Raw genomic sequence first — 17,853 nt, forward strand, 5'->3', positions numbered from 1 at the left:
AATACTATGGGTTCTAAAGCATCTCCTTCTAAATCGAGAAGCGATCCAATGGAAACGTCAGGATTTTCTTTTGGGATACGACTATTTTCTTTAAGATGCACTACTGTGGGTTCTACGACTTCCCCTTCTAAATCGACTAACGTTTCTATGGAATCGACAGGATTTTCTTTTGGGATACGACTATCTCCTTTCCGATGCACTATTCTTTCTTTCCTGCATCCCTCGCTCCCTCACATTGACGAATTAACACAGAAATTGCGTCGCTATGTAATTCTATGGGTTCTACGACTACTCCTTCGAAATCGAGTAACGATTCTATGGAAAAGACAGGATTTTCTTTTGGGATACGACTATCTCCTTTCCGATGTACTATTCCTTTTTTACTGCGTCCCTCGCTACCTCACACTGACGAATTAACACAGAAATTGTGTCGCTATGAAATACTAAGGGTTCTAAAACATCTCCTTCTACATCGAGAAGCGATCCAATGGAAACGACAGGATTTTCTTTTGGGATACGACTATTTTCTTTAAGATGCACTACTCCTCGTTCACTGCATCCCTCGCTCCCTCACATTGACGATTTAACACAGAAATTGCGTCGCTATGAAATACTTTGTGTTCTATGACATCTCCTTCTAAATCCAGTAACGTTTCTATGTAAACGACAGGATTTTCTTTTGGGATACGAGTACCTCCTTTTCGATGCACTGTTCCTTGTTACTGCATCCTTCGCTCCCTCACATTGACGAATTAACACAGAATTTGCGTCGCTATAAAATACTATGGGTTCTATAACATCTCCTTCTAAATCGAGTTACGTTTGTATGGAAACGACAGGATTTTCTTTTGGGATACGACTATTTCCTTTCCGATGCACTATTCATTCTTTACAGAATACCTCGCTCCCTCACATTGACGAATTAACACAGAAAATGCGTCACTATGAAATACCATGGGTTGTATGACATTTCCTTCTATATCGAGTAACGTTTCTATGGAAACGACAGGATTTTCTTTTGGGAAACGACTAACTCCTTTCCGATGCACTATCCCTTCTTTACTGCATTCCTCGCTCCCTCACATTCACGATTAACACAGAAATTGCGCAGCTTTGAAATACTATGTTTTGTATGTCATATCCTTCTAAATCATGTACCGTATCTATGGAGACGAGAGGATTTTCTTTTGGGATACGACTATCTAATTTCCGATGCACTTATCCTCCTTTACTGCACTACTGGCGCTCTCACATTGACGAATTAACACAGATATTGCATTACTATGAAATACTGTGGGTTCTATGCCTTCTCCTTCTAAATCGAGTATCGTTTCTATAGAAACGACTGGATTTCCCTTTGGGATACGAGTATCTCCTTTCCAATGCACTATTCCTTCTTTACTGCATACTTCGCTCCCTCACATTGACGAATTAACACATGAAATGCGTCGCTATCAAATACTATGGGTTCTATGCCATCTTCTTGTAACTCGAGAATCGTTTCTATGTAAACGACAGGATTTCTTTTGGGAGACGACTATCTCCTTTCCGATGCACTATTCCACCTTTACTGCAGCCGTCGCTCCCTCTCATTCACGAATTAACGCAGAAATTGCGTCGCGATGAAATACTTTGGGTTCTATGACTTCTCCTTCTAAATCGTGTAATGTTTCTATGGGAACGACAGGATTTTCTTTTGGGATACGACTATCTCCTTTCCGATGCACTATTAATTCTTTACTGCATCCCTCGCTCCCTCACATTAGCGGTTTAACACAGAAATTGCGTCGCTATGAATTACTATGAGTTGGGTGACATCTCCTTCTAAATCGAGTAACGTTTCAATGGAAACGACAGGATTTTCTTTTGGGATACGACCATCTCCTTTTCTATGCACTATTCCTTCTTTACTGCATCCCCGCTTCCTCACATTAAAGAATTAACACAGAAATTGCGGCGCTTTGAAATACTATGTGTTCCATAACATCTCCCTCTAAATCGAGTAACGTTTCTATGGAAACGACAGATTTTCTTTTGGGATACGAGTATCTCTTTTGCGATGCACTATTCCTTCTTACTGCATCCCTCGCTCCCCAACATTGACGAATTAACTCGGAAATTGCAGCGCTATGAAATACTATGGGTTCTATAACATCTCCTTCTAAATCGAGTATCGTTTCAATGGAAAGGACAGGATTTTCTTTTGGGATATGAGTATCTCCTTTGCGATGCACTATTAATTCTTTACAGCATCCCTCACTCCCTCACATGATCGCATTAACACAGAAATTGCGTCGCTATGAAATACTATGGGATCCATGACTTCTGCTCTAAATCTATGGAAAAGACTTGATTTCCTTTTGGGATAAGACTATCTCCGTTCCGATGCACTATTCCCTCTGCACTGCATCCCTCGATCCCTTACAGTGACGAAGTAACACTGAAATTGCGTCGATATGAAATACAACGGGTTGTATGACATCTCCTCGTAAATCGACCAACGTTTCTACGGAAACAACAGGAATTTCTTTTGGGATACGACAATCTCCTTTCCGATGCACTATTCCTTCTTTACTGCATCCCTCGCTCCCTCACATTGACAAATTAGCACAGAAATTACGTCGCTATGAAATACTATGTGTTCTACGACTACTCCTTCTACATCGAGTAACGTTTCTATAGAGACGACAGGATTATCTCTTGGGATACGACTGTCTTATTTCCGATGCACTATTCCTTCTTTACTGCATCCCTCGCTCCCTCACATTGACGAATTAACACAGAAATTGCGGCGCTATGAAATACTATGTGTTCCATAACATCTGCCTCTAAATCGAGTAACGTTTCTTTGGAAACGACAGATTTTCTTTTGGGATACGAGTATCTCTTTTGCGATGCACTATTCCTTCTTTACTGCATCCTTCGCTCCCCAACATTGACGAATTAACTCAGAAATTGCCGCGCTATGAAATACTATGGGTTCTATAACATCTCCTTCTAAATCGTGTATCGTTTCAATGGAAAGGACAAGATTTTCTTTTGGGCGACGACTATCTCGTTTCCGATATACTACTCCTTCTTTACTGCATCCCTCGCTCCCTCATATTGACAATTTAACACAGAAATATCGTCGCTATGAAATACTATGTGTTCTATGACTTCTCCCTCTAAACCGAGTAACGTTACTATGTAAACGACAGGATTATCTTTTGGGATACGACTTTTTTCTTTAAGATGCACTATTCTTTGTTCACTGCATACCTCGCTCCCTCACATTGACGAATTAACACAGAAATTGCGTCGCTATGATATACTATGCATTGTATGACATTTCCTTCTAAATCGAGTAACGTTTCTATGGAAACGACAAGGATTTTCTTTTGGGATACGACTATCTCCTTTCCGCTACACTACTCCTTCTTTACTGCATCCCTCGCTCCCTCATATTGACAATTTAACACAGAAATATCGTCGCTATGAAATACTATGTGTTCTATGACTTCTCCCTCTAAACCGAGTAACGTTACTATGTAAACGACAGGATTATCTTTTGGGATACGACTATTTCCTTTCCAATGCACTATTCATTCTTTACTGCATCCCTCGCTCCCTCACATTGACGAATTAACACACAAATTGAGTCGCTATGAAATACTATGTGTTGTATGACATTTCCTTCTAAATCGAGTGACGTTTCTATGGAAACGAAATGTTTTCTTTTGGGATACGACTATCTCCTTTCCGATGCACTATTCCTTCTTTAATACATCCCTCGCACACTCTACCTGACGATGAACACAGAAATTGCGTCGCTATGAAATACTATGTGTTGTATGACATGTCCCTCTAAATCATGTAACGTTACTGTGGAAACGACAGGATTTTCTTTTGGGATACGACTACCTAATTTCCGATGCACTTATCCATCTTTACTGCACTCCTGGCGCCCTCACATTGACGAATTAACACTGAATCTGCGTCGCTATGAAATACTATGAGTCCAATAAAATCTCCTTCTAACTCGAGTAACGTTGCTATGGAATGGACAATATTCTCTTTTCGGATACGACTATTTCCTTTCCGACTCGCTATTTATTCTTTACTGCATCCCTCGCTCCCTCACATTGACGAATTAACACAGAAATTGCTTCGCTATGTAAAACTATGGGTTCTACGACTTCCCCTTCTAAATCGAGTAACGTTTCTGTGGAGTCGACAGGATCTTCTATTGGGATACGAGTATCTCCTTTCCGATGCACTATTCCTTCTTTACTGCATCCCGCGCTACTACACATTCACGAATTAACACAGAAATTATGTCGCTATGAAATACTTTGGGATCTATGACATCCCCTTCTAAATCGAGTAACGTCTCTATGGAAACGACAGGATTTTCTTTTGAGATACGAGTACCTCCTTTCCGATGCACTATTCCTTCTATACTGCATCCCTCGCTCCCTCACATTATCGAATTAACACATGAATAGCGTCGCTATGAAATACAAAGTGTTCTATGACGTCTCCTTCTAAATCGAATAACGTCTCTATGGAGACGACAGGATTTTCTTTTGGGATACGACTATCTCCTTTCCGATGCACTATTCCTTCTTTACTGCATCACTCGCTCCCTCACATTGACGAATTTACACAGAAATGGCGCCGCTATGAAATACTATGGGTCCAATAAAATCTCCTGCTAAATCGAGTAACGTTTCTATGGAAAGGACAATATTCTCTTTTGGAATACGACTATTTCCTTTCCGACTCACTATTCATTCTTTACGGCATCCCTCGCTCCCTCACATTGACAATTTAACACAGAAATTGCGTCGCTTAGAAATACTATGGGTTGTATGACATCTCCTTCTAAATCGAGTAACGTTTCTATGGAAACGACAGGATTTTCTTTTGGGATACGACCTTCTCCTTTCCGATGCACTATTCCTTCTTTACTGCATCCCTCGTTCCCTCACATTGACGTATGAACACAGAAATTGCGTCGCTATAAAATGTTATGGGTTGTATAACATTTCCTTCTAAATAATGTAATGTTTCTATGGAGACGACAGGATTTTCTTTTCGAATACGACTATCTACTATCCGATGCCCTTATCCTCCTTTACTGCACTCCTGGTGCCCTCCTATTGACGAATTAACACTGTAACTGCGCCGCTATGAAATACTATGGCTTCTATGATTTCTCCTTCTAAATCGAGTAACGATGCTATGGAAACGACAGGACTATCTTTTGGGATCCGAGTATCTTCTTTTCGATTCACTATTCCTTCTGTAGTGCAACCCTCGCTCCCTCACATTGACGAATTAACACAGGAATTGCGTCGCTTTGAAATACTATGTGTTCTATGACATCTCCTTGTAAATCCTGTAACGTCTGTATGGAAACGACATGATTTCCTTTTCGGATACGACTATCTGGTTTCCGATGCACTATTAAATCTTTACTGCATCCCTCGCTTCCTCACATTCACGAATTAACACAGAGATAGCAGGGCTATCAAATACAAAGGGTTCTAAGACTTCTCCTTCTGAATCGAATAACGTTTCTATTGAAACGACAGGATTTTCTTATGGGATACGAGTATCTCCTTTCCAATGCTCTACTCCTTTTTTACTGCATCCCTCGCTTTCAAACATTGACGAATTAACACAGAAATTGCGTCGCTATGAAATGCTATGTGTTCGATGTCATCTCCTTCTAAATGGAGTAACGTTTCTATGGATACGACAGGATTTTCTTTTGGGATACGACTATCTCCTATACGATGCACTATTCCTTCTTTACTGCATCCCTCGCTCCCTCACATTGACAATTTAACACAGAAAGTGCGTCGCTTAGAAATACTATGGGTTGTATGGCATATTCTTCTAAATCGAGTAACGTTTCTATGGAAACGACAGGATTTAAGTTTGGGATACGACTAACTCCTTTCCGATGCACTATTCCGTCTTTACTGCATTCCTCGCTCCCTCACATTGACGAATTAACATAGATATTGCGTCGTTATGAAATACTATGGGTAGTACGTCATATCCTTCTAAATCATGTAATGTTTCCATGGAAACATCAGGATTTTCTTTTGGGATACTACTATCTCCAATCCGATGCACTTATCCTTCTTTACTGCACTCCTGGTGCCCTCACATCGATGAATTAACACAGAAACTGCGTCGCTATGAAATAGTATGGGTTCTTTCACATCTCCCTCTAAACCGAGTAACGTATCTCTGGATACGACAGGAATTTCTTTTGGGATACGACCATCTAATTTCGGATGCACTTATCCTTCTTTACTGCTCTCCTGGCGCCCTCACATTGACGAATTAACACAGAAATTGCGATGCTATGAAATACTATAGGTTCTATGACTCCTCCTTCTAAATCGAGTAACGTTTCTATGGAAACGACAGGATATTCTTTCGGGATACGAGTATCTCCTATCCGATGCACTATTCCTTCTTTACTGCACTCCTCGCGCACTCACATTGACGAATTAACACAGAAATTGCGTCGATATGAAATACTATGTGTTCTATGACATCTCCTTCTACATCGAGAAACGTTTCTATGGAAACGGCAGGATTTTATTTAGGGATACGACTAATCGTCGCTATGAAATAATATGGGTTGTGTGATATATCCTTCTAAAACGAGTAACATATTTATGGAATCGACTGGATTTTATTTAGGGATACGACTATCTCCTTTCCGATGCACTTTCCGTGATTACTGCATCCCTCGCTAGCTCACATTGACAATTTAACACAGAAATTGCGTCGCTATGAAATACTATGGGTTCCATGACATCTCCCTCTAAAGCGAGTAACGTTTCTATGGATACGACAGGATTTTCTTTTGGGATACGACTTTCTCCTTTCCGATGCACTATTCCTCCTTTATTACATCCCTCGCTCCCTCACATTGACGATTTAACACAGAAATTGCGTCGCTATGATATACTATGGGTTGTATGACTTATCCTTCACAATCATGTAACATTTCTATGGAAACGACATTATTTTCTTTTGGGTTACGACTATCTAATTTCCGATGCACTTATCCTTCTTAACTGCAGTCCTGGTGCCCTCACATTGACGAATTAACACAGGAATTGCGTTGCTATGAAGTACTATGGGTTCTATGACATATTCTAAATCGAGTTACGTTTCAATGGAAACAACTGGATTTTCTTTCGGGATACGAGTATCTCCTTTCCGACGCACTATTCCTTCTTTACAGACTCCCGCGCTCACATTGACGAATTAACATATAATTTGCAGCGCTATGAAATACAATGGGTTCTATGACATCTCCTTCTAAATCGAGTAACGTTTCTATGGAAACGACAGGATTTCCTATTGGGATACGACTATCTCCTTTCAAAGGTACTATTCCTAATTTACTGCATCCCTCGCTCCCTCAGATTGACGAATTAACACAGAAATTGCGTCGCTATGAAATACTATGCGCTCAATAAAATCTCCTTATAAATGGAGTAGCATTTCTATGGAAGCGACAGGATTCTATTTTGGGATACGACTATCTCCTTTCCGATGCACTATCCCTTCTTTACTGCATCCCTCGCTCCCTCACATTGACAATTTAACACAGAAATTGCGTCGCTATGAAATAGCAAGGGTTCTTTGACATTTCCCTCTAAACCGAGTAACGTTTCTATGGAAACGACAGGATTTTCTTTTGGGATACGAATATCTCCTTTACGATGCACTATTCCTTCTTTACTGCATCCCTCGTTCCCTCACATTGACGTATGAACACAGAAATTGCGTTGCTATAAATTGTTATGGGTTGTATGACATTTCCTACTAAATCATGTAATGTTTCTATGGATACGACAGGATTTTCTTTTGGGATACGACCATCTCCTTTCCAATGCACTTATCCTCCTTTACTGCACTCCTGGCACCCTCCTATTGACGAATTAACACAGAAACTGCGTCGCTATGAAATACTATGGCTTCTATGATTTCTCCTTCTAAATCGACTAACGATTCTATGGAAACAACAGGACTATCTTTTGGGATACGAGTATCTTCTTTTCGATGCACTATTCCTTCTTTACAGCAAACCTCGCTCCCTCACATTGACGAATTAACACAGGAATTGCGTCGCTTTGAAATACTATGTGTTCTATGAAATCTCCTTGTAAATCCAGTAACGTCTCTATGGAACGACATGATTTCCTTTTCGGACACGACTATCTGCTTTCCGATGCACTATTAACTTTTTACTGCATCCCTCGCTTCCTCACATTCACGAATTAACACAGAGATACCAGGGCTATGAATTACTATGGGTTCTAAGACTTCTCCTCGTGAATCGAATAACGTTTCTATTGAAACGACAGGATTTTCATTTGGAATACGGGTATCTCCTTTCCGATGCACTAATCCTTCTTTACTGCATCCCTCGCTCCCTCACATTGACGGATTAACACAGAAATTGCGTAGCTATGTAATTCAATAAGTACTATGACATCTCCTTCTAAATCGGGTAACGTTTCTATGGAAACGACAGGATTTTCTTTTCGGATACGACTATCTCCTTTCCAATGCACTACTGCGTCTTTCCTGCATCCCTCGCTTTCAAACATTGACGAATTAACACAGAAATTGCGTCGCTATGAAAAACTATGTGTTCGATGACATCTCCTTCTAAATGTAGTAACGTTTCTATGGATACGACAGGATTTTCTTTTGGGATACGACTATCTCCTTTCCGATGCACTATTCCTTCTTTACTGCATCCCTTGCTCCCTCACATTGGCAATTTAACACATAAATTGCGTCGCTATGAAATACTATCGGTTCTATGACATCTCCCTCTAAACCAAGTAACGTTTCTGTGGATACGACAGGATTTTCTTTTGGGGTATGACTACCTCCTCTCCGATGCACTTTTCCTTCTTTACTGCATCCCTCGCTCCCTCACATTGACGAATTAACACAGTAATTGCGACGCTATGGAATACTATGGGTTCTATGACATCTTCTAAATCGAGTAACGTTTCTATGGAGACGACAGGATTTTCTTTTCGGATTCGACTATCTCCTTTCCGATGCATTATTCCTTCATTACTGCATCCCTCTCTCCAGCACATTGACGAATTACCACAGATATTGCGTCGCGATGAATTACATCAGGTTCTATGACATCTCCTTCTATATCGAGTAACGTTTCTATGGAAACGACTGGATTTTTTTTGGGATACGGCTATCTAATTTCCGATGCACTTATCCTCCTTTACTGCATCCCTCGCTCCCTCACATTAACGAATTAACACAGGAATTGCGTCGCTATGAAATACTATGGGTTCTATGACATCTTCTAAATCCAGTAACGTTTCTATGGAGACGACAGGATTTTCTTTTGGGATACGACTTTCTCCTTTCCGATGCACTATTCCTTCTTTATTGCATCCCTCGCTCCCTCACATTGACGAGTTAACACAGAAATTGCGTCGCTATGATATACTATGGGTTCTAAGACTTCTCCTTCTGAATCGAATAACGTTTTTATTGAAACGACAGGATTTTCTTATGGGATACGAGTATCTCCTTTCCGATGCACTATTCCTTCTTTACTGCAACCCTCGCTCCCTCACATTGACGAATTAACTCAGGAATTGCGTCGCTTTGAAATACTATGTGTTCTATGACATCTCCTTGTAAATCCAGTAACGTGTCTAAGGAAACAACATGATTTCCTTTTCGGATACGACTATCTGGTTTCGATGCACTATTAAATCTTTACTGCATCCCTCGCTTCCTCACATTCACGATTTAACACAGAGATAGCTGGGCTATAAAATACTATGGGTTCTAAGACTTCTCCTTCTGAATCGAATAACGTTTTTATTGAAACGACAGGATTTTCTTATGGGATATGCGTATCTCCTTTCCGATGCACTAATCCTTCTTTACTGCATCCCTCGCTCAGTCACATTGACGAATTAACACAGAAATTGCGTCGCTATGAAACTCAATAAGTATTATGACATCTCCTTCTAAATCGAGTAACGTTTCTATGGAATCGACAGGATTTTCTTTTGGGATACAACTATCTCCTTTCCGATGCACTATTCCTTCTTTACTGCAACCCTCGCTCCCTCACATTGACAGATTAACACAGAAATTGCGACGCTATGAAATACTATGGGATCTATGACTTCTCCTTCTAAACCGAGTAACGTTTCTATGGAAACGACAGGATTTTATTTTGGGATACGACTATCTCCTTTCCAATGCACTACTCCTTTTTTACTGCATCCCCCGCTTTCAAACATTGACGAATTAACACAGAAATTGCGTCGCTATGAAATACTATGTGTTCGATGACATCCCTTCTAAATGGAGTAACGTTTCTATGGATACCACAGGATTTTCTTTTGGGTTACGACTATCTCCTTTACGATGCACTATTCCTTCTTTACGGTTCCCTCGCTCCCTCACATTGACAATTTAACACAGAAATTGCGTCGCTTAGAAATACTATGGGTTGTATGACATATCCTTCTAAATCGAGTAACGTTTGTATGGAAACGACAGGATTTAAGTTTGGGATACGACTAACTCCTTTCCGATGCACTATTCCGTCTTTACTGCATTCCCCGCTCCCTCACATTTACGACTTAACATAGAATTTGCGACGTTATGAAATACTATGTGTAGTATGTCATATCCTTCTAAATCATGTAATGTTTCCATGGAAACATCAGGATTTTCTTTTGGGATACTACTATGTCCTATCCGATGGACTTATCCTTCTTTACTGCACTCCTGGCGCCCTCACATCGATGAATTAACAAAGAAACTGCGTCGCTATGAAATAGTACGGGTTCTTACACATCTCCCTCTAAACCGAGTAACGTTTCTCTGGATACGACAGGAATTTCTTTTGGGATACGACCATCTCCTTTCCGATGCACTAATCCTTCTTAACTGCATTACTCGCTCCCTCACATTGACGAATTTACACAGAAATTACTTCGCTATGAAATACTATGGGTTGTATGACATACCCTTCTAAATCATGTAATGTTTCAATGGAAACGACAGGATTTCCTTTTGGGATACGACTATGTCCTATCCGATGCACTTATGCTTCTTTACTGCAGTCCTGGCGCCCTCACATTGACGAATTAACACAGGAATTGCGTTGCTATGAAGTACTATGGGTTCTATGACATCTTCTAAATCGAGTTACGTTTCATTGGAAACAACTGGATTTTCTTTCGGAATACGAGTATCTCCTTTCCGATGCACTATTCCTTCTTTGCTGCACACCTCGCGCACGCACATTGACGAATTAACGCAGAAATTGCGGGGCTATGAAATTCTATGTATTCTATGACATCTTCTAAATCGAGTTACGTTTCAATGGAAACAACTGGATTTTCTTTCGGGATACGAGAATCTCCTTTCCGATGCACTATTCCTTCTTTACTGACTCCCGCGCTCCCTCAAATTGACGAATTAACACATAATTTGCAGCGCTATGAAATACAATGGGTTCTATGACATCTCCTTCTAAATCGAGTAACGTTTCTATGGAAACGACAGGATATCCTATTGGGATACGACTATCTCCTTTCAAAGGTACTATTCCTTATTTACTGCATCCCTCGCTCCCTCAGATTGACGAATTAACACAGGAATTGCGTCGCTTTGAAATACTATGTGTTCTATGACATCTCCTTGTAAATCCAGAAACGTCTCTATGGAAACGACATGATTTCCTTTTCGGATACGACTATCTGGTCTCCGATGCACTATTAATTCTTTACTGCATCCCTCGCCTCCTCACATTCACGAATTAACACAGAGATAGCAGGGCTATGAAATACTATGGGTTCTAAGACTTCTCCTTCTGAATCGAATAACGTTTCTATTGAAACGACTGGATTTTCTTATGGGATACGAGTATCTCCTTTCCGATGCACTAATCCTTCTTTACTGCATCCCTCGCTCCCTCACATTAACGAATTAACACAGGAATTGCGTCGCTATGAAATACTATGGGTTCTATGACATCTTCTAGATCTAGTAACGTTTCAATGGAGTCGACAGGATTTTCTTTTCGGAATCGACTATCTCTTTTCTTATATACTATTCCTTCTTTACTGCGTCCCTCGCTCCCTCACATTGGCGAATTAACACAGAAATTGCGTCGCTATGGAATGCTTTGGGTTATATGACTTCTCCTTCTAAATCGAGTAACGTTTCTATGGAAACGAAAGGATTTCCTTTTCGGAAACGAGTATCTCTTTCCCGATGCACTATTAATTGTTTACTGCATCCCTCACTCCCTCACATTGACGACTTAACACAGATATTCCGGGGCTATGAAATTCTATGGGTTCTATGACTTCTCCTTCTAAATCGAATAACGTTTCTATGGAAACGATATGATTATCTTTTGGTGTACGACTATCTCCTTTCCGATGCACCATTCCTTCCTTTCTGCAACCCTTGCTCCCTCACATTGACGAATTAACACATAAATTGAGTAACTATGAAATACAATCGGTTCTATGACATCTCCTGCTAAATCGAGTAACGTTTTTATGGATACGACAGGATTTTCTTTTGGGATACGACCATCTCCTTTCCGATGCACTATTCCTTCTTTACTGCATCCCTCTCTCCAGCACATTTAGGAATTAACACAGATATTGCATCGCGATGAAATACTTTAGGTTCTTTGACTTCTCCTTCTAAATCGAGTGACGTTTCTATGGAAACGAAAGGATTTCCTTTTGGGAAACGAGTATCTCTTTCCCGATGCACTATTAATTCTTTACTGCATCTCTCACTCCATCATATTAACGACTTAACACAGATATTGCAGGGCTATGAAATTCTATGGGTTCTATGACTTCTCCTTCTAAATCGAATAACGTTTCTATTTAAACGACATGATTATCTTTCGGGATACGACCATCTCCTTTCCAATGCACTTATCCTCCTTTACTGCACTCCTGGCGCCCTCCTATTGACGAATTAACACAGAAACTGCGTCGCTATGAAATACTATGGCTTCTATGATTTCTCCTTCTAAATCGAGTAACGATTCTATGGAAACAACAGGACTATCTTTTGGGATACGAGTATCTTCTTTTCGATGCACTATTCCTTCTTTACAGCAAACCTCGCTCCCTCACATTGACGAATTAACACAGGAATTGCGTCGCTTTGAAATACTATGTGTTCTATGACATCTCCCTGTAAATCCAGTAACGTCTCTATGGGAACGACATGATTTCCTTTTCGGACACGACTATCTGCTTTCCGATGCACTATTAATTCTTTACTGCATCCCTCGCTTCCTCACATTCACGAATTAACACAGAGATAGCAGGTCTATGAAATACTATGGATTCTAAGACTTCTCCTTGTGAATCGAATAACGTTTCTATTGAAACGACAGGATTTTCATTTGGAATACGAGTATCTCCTTTCCGATGCACTAATCCTTCTTTACTGCATCCCTCGCTCCCTCACATTGACGAATTGACACAGAAATTGCGTAGCTATGAAATTCAATAAGTACTATGACATCTCCTTCTAAATCGGGTAACGTTTCTATGGAAACGACAGGATTTTCTTTTAGGATACGACTATCTCCTTTCCAATGCACTACTCCGTTTTTCCTGCATCCCTCGCTTTCAAACATTGACGAATTAACACACAAATTGCGTCGCTATGAAATACTATGTGTTCGATGACACCTCCTTCTAAATGGAGTTACATTTCTATGGATACGATAGGATTTTCTTTTGGGATACGACTATCTCCTTTCCGATGCACTATTCCTTCTTTACTGCATCCCTCGCTCCCTCACTTTGGCAATTTAACACATTAATTGCGTCGCTATGAAATACTATCGGTTCTATGAGATCTCCCTCTAAACCAAGTAACGTTTCTGTGGATACGACAGGATTTTATTTTGGGGTATGACTACCTCCTTTCCGATGCACTTTTCCTTCTTTACTGCAACCCTCGCTCCCTCACATTGACGAATTAACACAGATATTGCGTCGCGATGAAATACATCAGGTTCTATGACATCTCCTTCTATATCGAGTAACGTTTCTATGGAAACGACAGGATTTTCTTTTGGGATACGGCTATCTAATTTCCGATGCACTTATCCTTCTTTACTGCATCCCTCGCTCCCTCACATTAACGAATTAACACAGGAATTGCGTCGCTATGAAATACTATGGGTTCTATGACATCTTCTAAATCGAGTAACGTTTCTATGGAAGCGACAGGATTTTCCTTTGGGATACGACTTTCTCCTTTCCGATGCACTATTCCTTCTTTATTGCATCCCTCGCTCCCTCACATTGACGAGTTAACACAGAAATTGCGTCGCCATGATATACTATGGGTTGTATGACTTATCCTTCACAATCATGTAACATTTCTATGGAAACGACAGTATTTTCTTTTGGGTTACGACTATCTAATTTCCGATGCACTTATCCTTCTTTACTGCAGTCCTGGCGCCCTCACATTGACGAATTAACACAGGAATTGCGTTGCTATGAAGTACTATGGGTTCTATGACATCTTCTAGATCGAGTTACGTTTCAATGGAAACAACTGGATTTTCTTTCGGGATACGAGTATCTCCTTTCCGATGCACTATTCCTTCTTTACTGACTCCCGCGCTCCCTCAAATTGACGAATTAACACATAATTTGCAGCGCTATGAAATACAATGGGTTCTATGACATCTCCTTCTAAATCGAGTAACGTTTCTATGGAAACGACAGGATTTCCTTTTGGGATACGACTATCTCCTTTCAAATGTACTATTCCTTATTTACTGCATCCCTCGCTCCCTCAGATTGACGATTTAACACAGAAATTGCGTCGCTATGAAATACTATGGGCTCAATAAAATCTCCTTATAAATCGAGTAGCATTTCTATGGAAACGACAGGGTTCTATTTTGGGATACTGTAGGGAAGCAGCCTACTCACACTGTAGTAAACTCACATCAGTTTCCATTGTGTGCCAGCCAGTCTGCTGTAACTAGCTCTGACGTCATAAATGTTGCGCAATACCTTAAAAATCAAGCAAATGACCTAAAACTTTTATAGCATGTCAGGAATAATACTGAATTAATGTGTGTTGAATATCAGTTCGATAACGTAAGTCATTTTCGAAATTTGGACGTTTTTCTGAAAAAATTATTGGCGCAACAGAAAAGAGCTAGATACTTCAAAATTTATATTTAGATTCATCTTTCATAATGATTTATTAAAAATAGTACTTTGGATTTCACAAATTAAGATTTTAGTAGAAATTCATGATTTTGTGGTTTTCGTCTCAAAACTGAAGGAAGCAAGGTAGATTAAGTAGGTTAATAAGTAAGGCTAGGATGTTTAGATTTGAATAAGTTGGAGGTCCGCTATGATTATGAAGATGTGTAAAGTTTCTTTTTAATACCTATAAAATTATAGCGATAGCGGATCTCAACAGGGCCAGTTCAGAGCTCATCTACTGCATGCAGGGCAATTAAATTAATTCTCTCGCCTAAAGTGTTTAACTTAGCCACGTCAAAATTTTATTATCAATACTTACCTGCGTGCTGAATGCACGTTTAAATTAAAAGCTTCCTCGGCCATCAGCAAAAGAAGCTATAAATTATTATGTAACTTGAAGTGGTGCGTTACTAGCCCAGCGGCTAGTTGGGAGAGCGGATAAGATCAGGCGTTCCCTTCGCCGTCCGTACCGTGGCTTTATATATAAGGACGCTACGCGAGGAAGCAAGGCCCCAGTTCTCTCCAGACGCTGAATGACACGCCATCTGTGTCGGGAGCCGCGTCGCATCAGTGTCATTGCTACAAACAGCCTCGGGTGCCGTATTAAGTTACTAGAGATACGCGGAACCATGAAAATACACCAAGTGAAGTGTTAATTCTGGAATGATTTTCATTGTCTAGCTTCAGTTTGCGTATTGTCGTATTTTCACGTGCCGTCGCGGGACAGACATTCTACCAAATACTTAGCGTGGCGTTTGATGAAATATTTTCATCAAATTATGGCGAGCATTCTTTTTAACATTTAATTCGGACATTTATAGTTGCATCAGCGCATTACACTCTAAACTGCTCTGTTAGTTAGGTTGTAGGGATACTTGTGGTTTTTTTTATCAGTGAATTTCAGAATATACTCAACTATTTTGGAAAACCGTTTTTGATTAGAAATCCCGGACAATCTCCTAATTCCTCAGAGCTATAAGCTGCAGCTATAAGGGTATCTCAATTGAAGTGGGCACTAGGATCTCTAGTTACTGGCTCCATGTTTTATTAAATCACTTTCTGGGTGCCAAGAAGTAAATAGAGAGCCAGTGTTGAGAACGGCGAAAGACAGCATTAACAACATTCTAAAAGCCATAAACTGCTTCAACACGCAAGCATTTATACAGCAAACAGCAATTAGATTATTTTTACAAACTTATCCGCCGCCCCACATATGGTGCATCGGCCGGGAAATCAACTAAGTGAAAGTGATATTTTACTATTCGGATTCGCGAGTGGAATGCGACACGCAGCTGAGTAATAGAACAGTGAAAGTGTTACGTGTGCATGTGAACGACGCAATTGGATTAACAACACATCTGGATTGACGGAGCTGGCACTGAGTCTAGCGGTGCTGCCGGCATCGCGAGAAGCCAGTCTCGCCGCACCACAGTCGTCCGCTGGAGCAGCCGGCGCAGAGCCTGCAATTGCGGGCCACGTAAACACACAACAGCCGTCGGAGAGCCGTCTGCAGTTCAACGTGCCACGTCGCATCAGGAATCCTGGTACGCCGCGCCGGCAACGCCATACGTCGTGCAGAAGGAACTAAGTTAAGTGAAAAACTGTTAAAAATTTTACTAACCTGCACTAAAAGACTGTCGGCGATGGAACCGCCAAAAGAAACTGAGTTTAAACTTAAATTAGAACCTATGTCTGTTGAGGGAACTGTAAATTCAGACAACGTTTCAAGTATAAACATGCATGAAGGTAGTAATGTTAAAGTGAAAAATGAAGTATTGTCTCCTGACAATAGTGTGCGAAGGGGCAATGATTCAATAATAGAGACCCCTGTAGTAAAGCGGAAAGTAGAAATGGTAAATTTATTGGATGATAGTTTCTCTGATGAATTAAAAATGAAACAGTCATCAGAAATGGTAGAGTTTAAGAAGGAGAAGTTAGAGATGACTAATCAATCAGAAGTTTCATTTAATTTTGATGATTCGCATATTGGAGCTAGTTTTATGTCACCTGAGTGTGATAAAAAACCCGCCAGTGAGCAACCCAAAGATGCTGGGGCTGTTGATCTAAATGTTATATTACAAGCAATAGCTGCCAGTAATGCACAAATGACAGCTGAATTAAAGTCTGAAATGGTGGCCAGTCAAACAAATTTTAATAAACGATTTGAGGCAATGGACAATAAATTAGAATCCAATAAAGCTGAATTAGAAAATTCTTTCAAGGCTAGTTGCGATAAGTTGACAGGGGATCTGGACAGTTTGAATTATAAAATTGATTACAACCATGAGGATATTAAGAAAAAGGTTGCTCAACAGTTTTCTGAAATGTATAAAACAGTTAAATCCGAAGTTGCTGAGGTTCGCAAAGACTTCCAAATGGAAGATGCAAAGCTGGAGCACAAGTTAACAGAAAAGATCGAGGCGGAATCTGAACTGTGCTCAGATAGATTTAAAGATGTTAATATTAAAGTAAACATATGTCAAACAGATGTAGATGCAATTAAAACTGACACTACTCATATTGTGCAAAGAATAGA

Source organism: Schistocerca piceifrons, unplaced genomic scaffold (genome assembly GCF_021461385.2).
Source record: "Schistocerca piceifrons isolate TAMUIC-IGC-003096 unplaced genomic scaffold, iqSchPice1.1 HiC_scaffold_2341, whole genome shotgun sequence".
Classification (NCBI taxonomy): Eukaryota; Metazoa; Arthropoda; class Insecta; order Orthoptera; family Acrididae; genus Schistocerca; species Schistocerca piceifrons.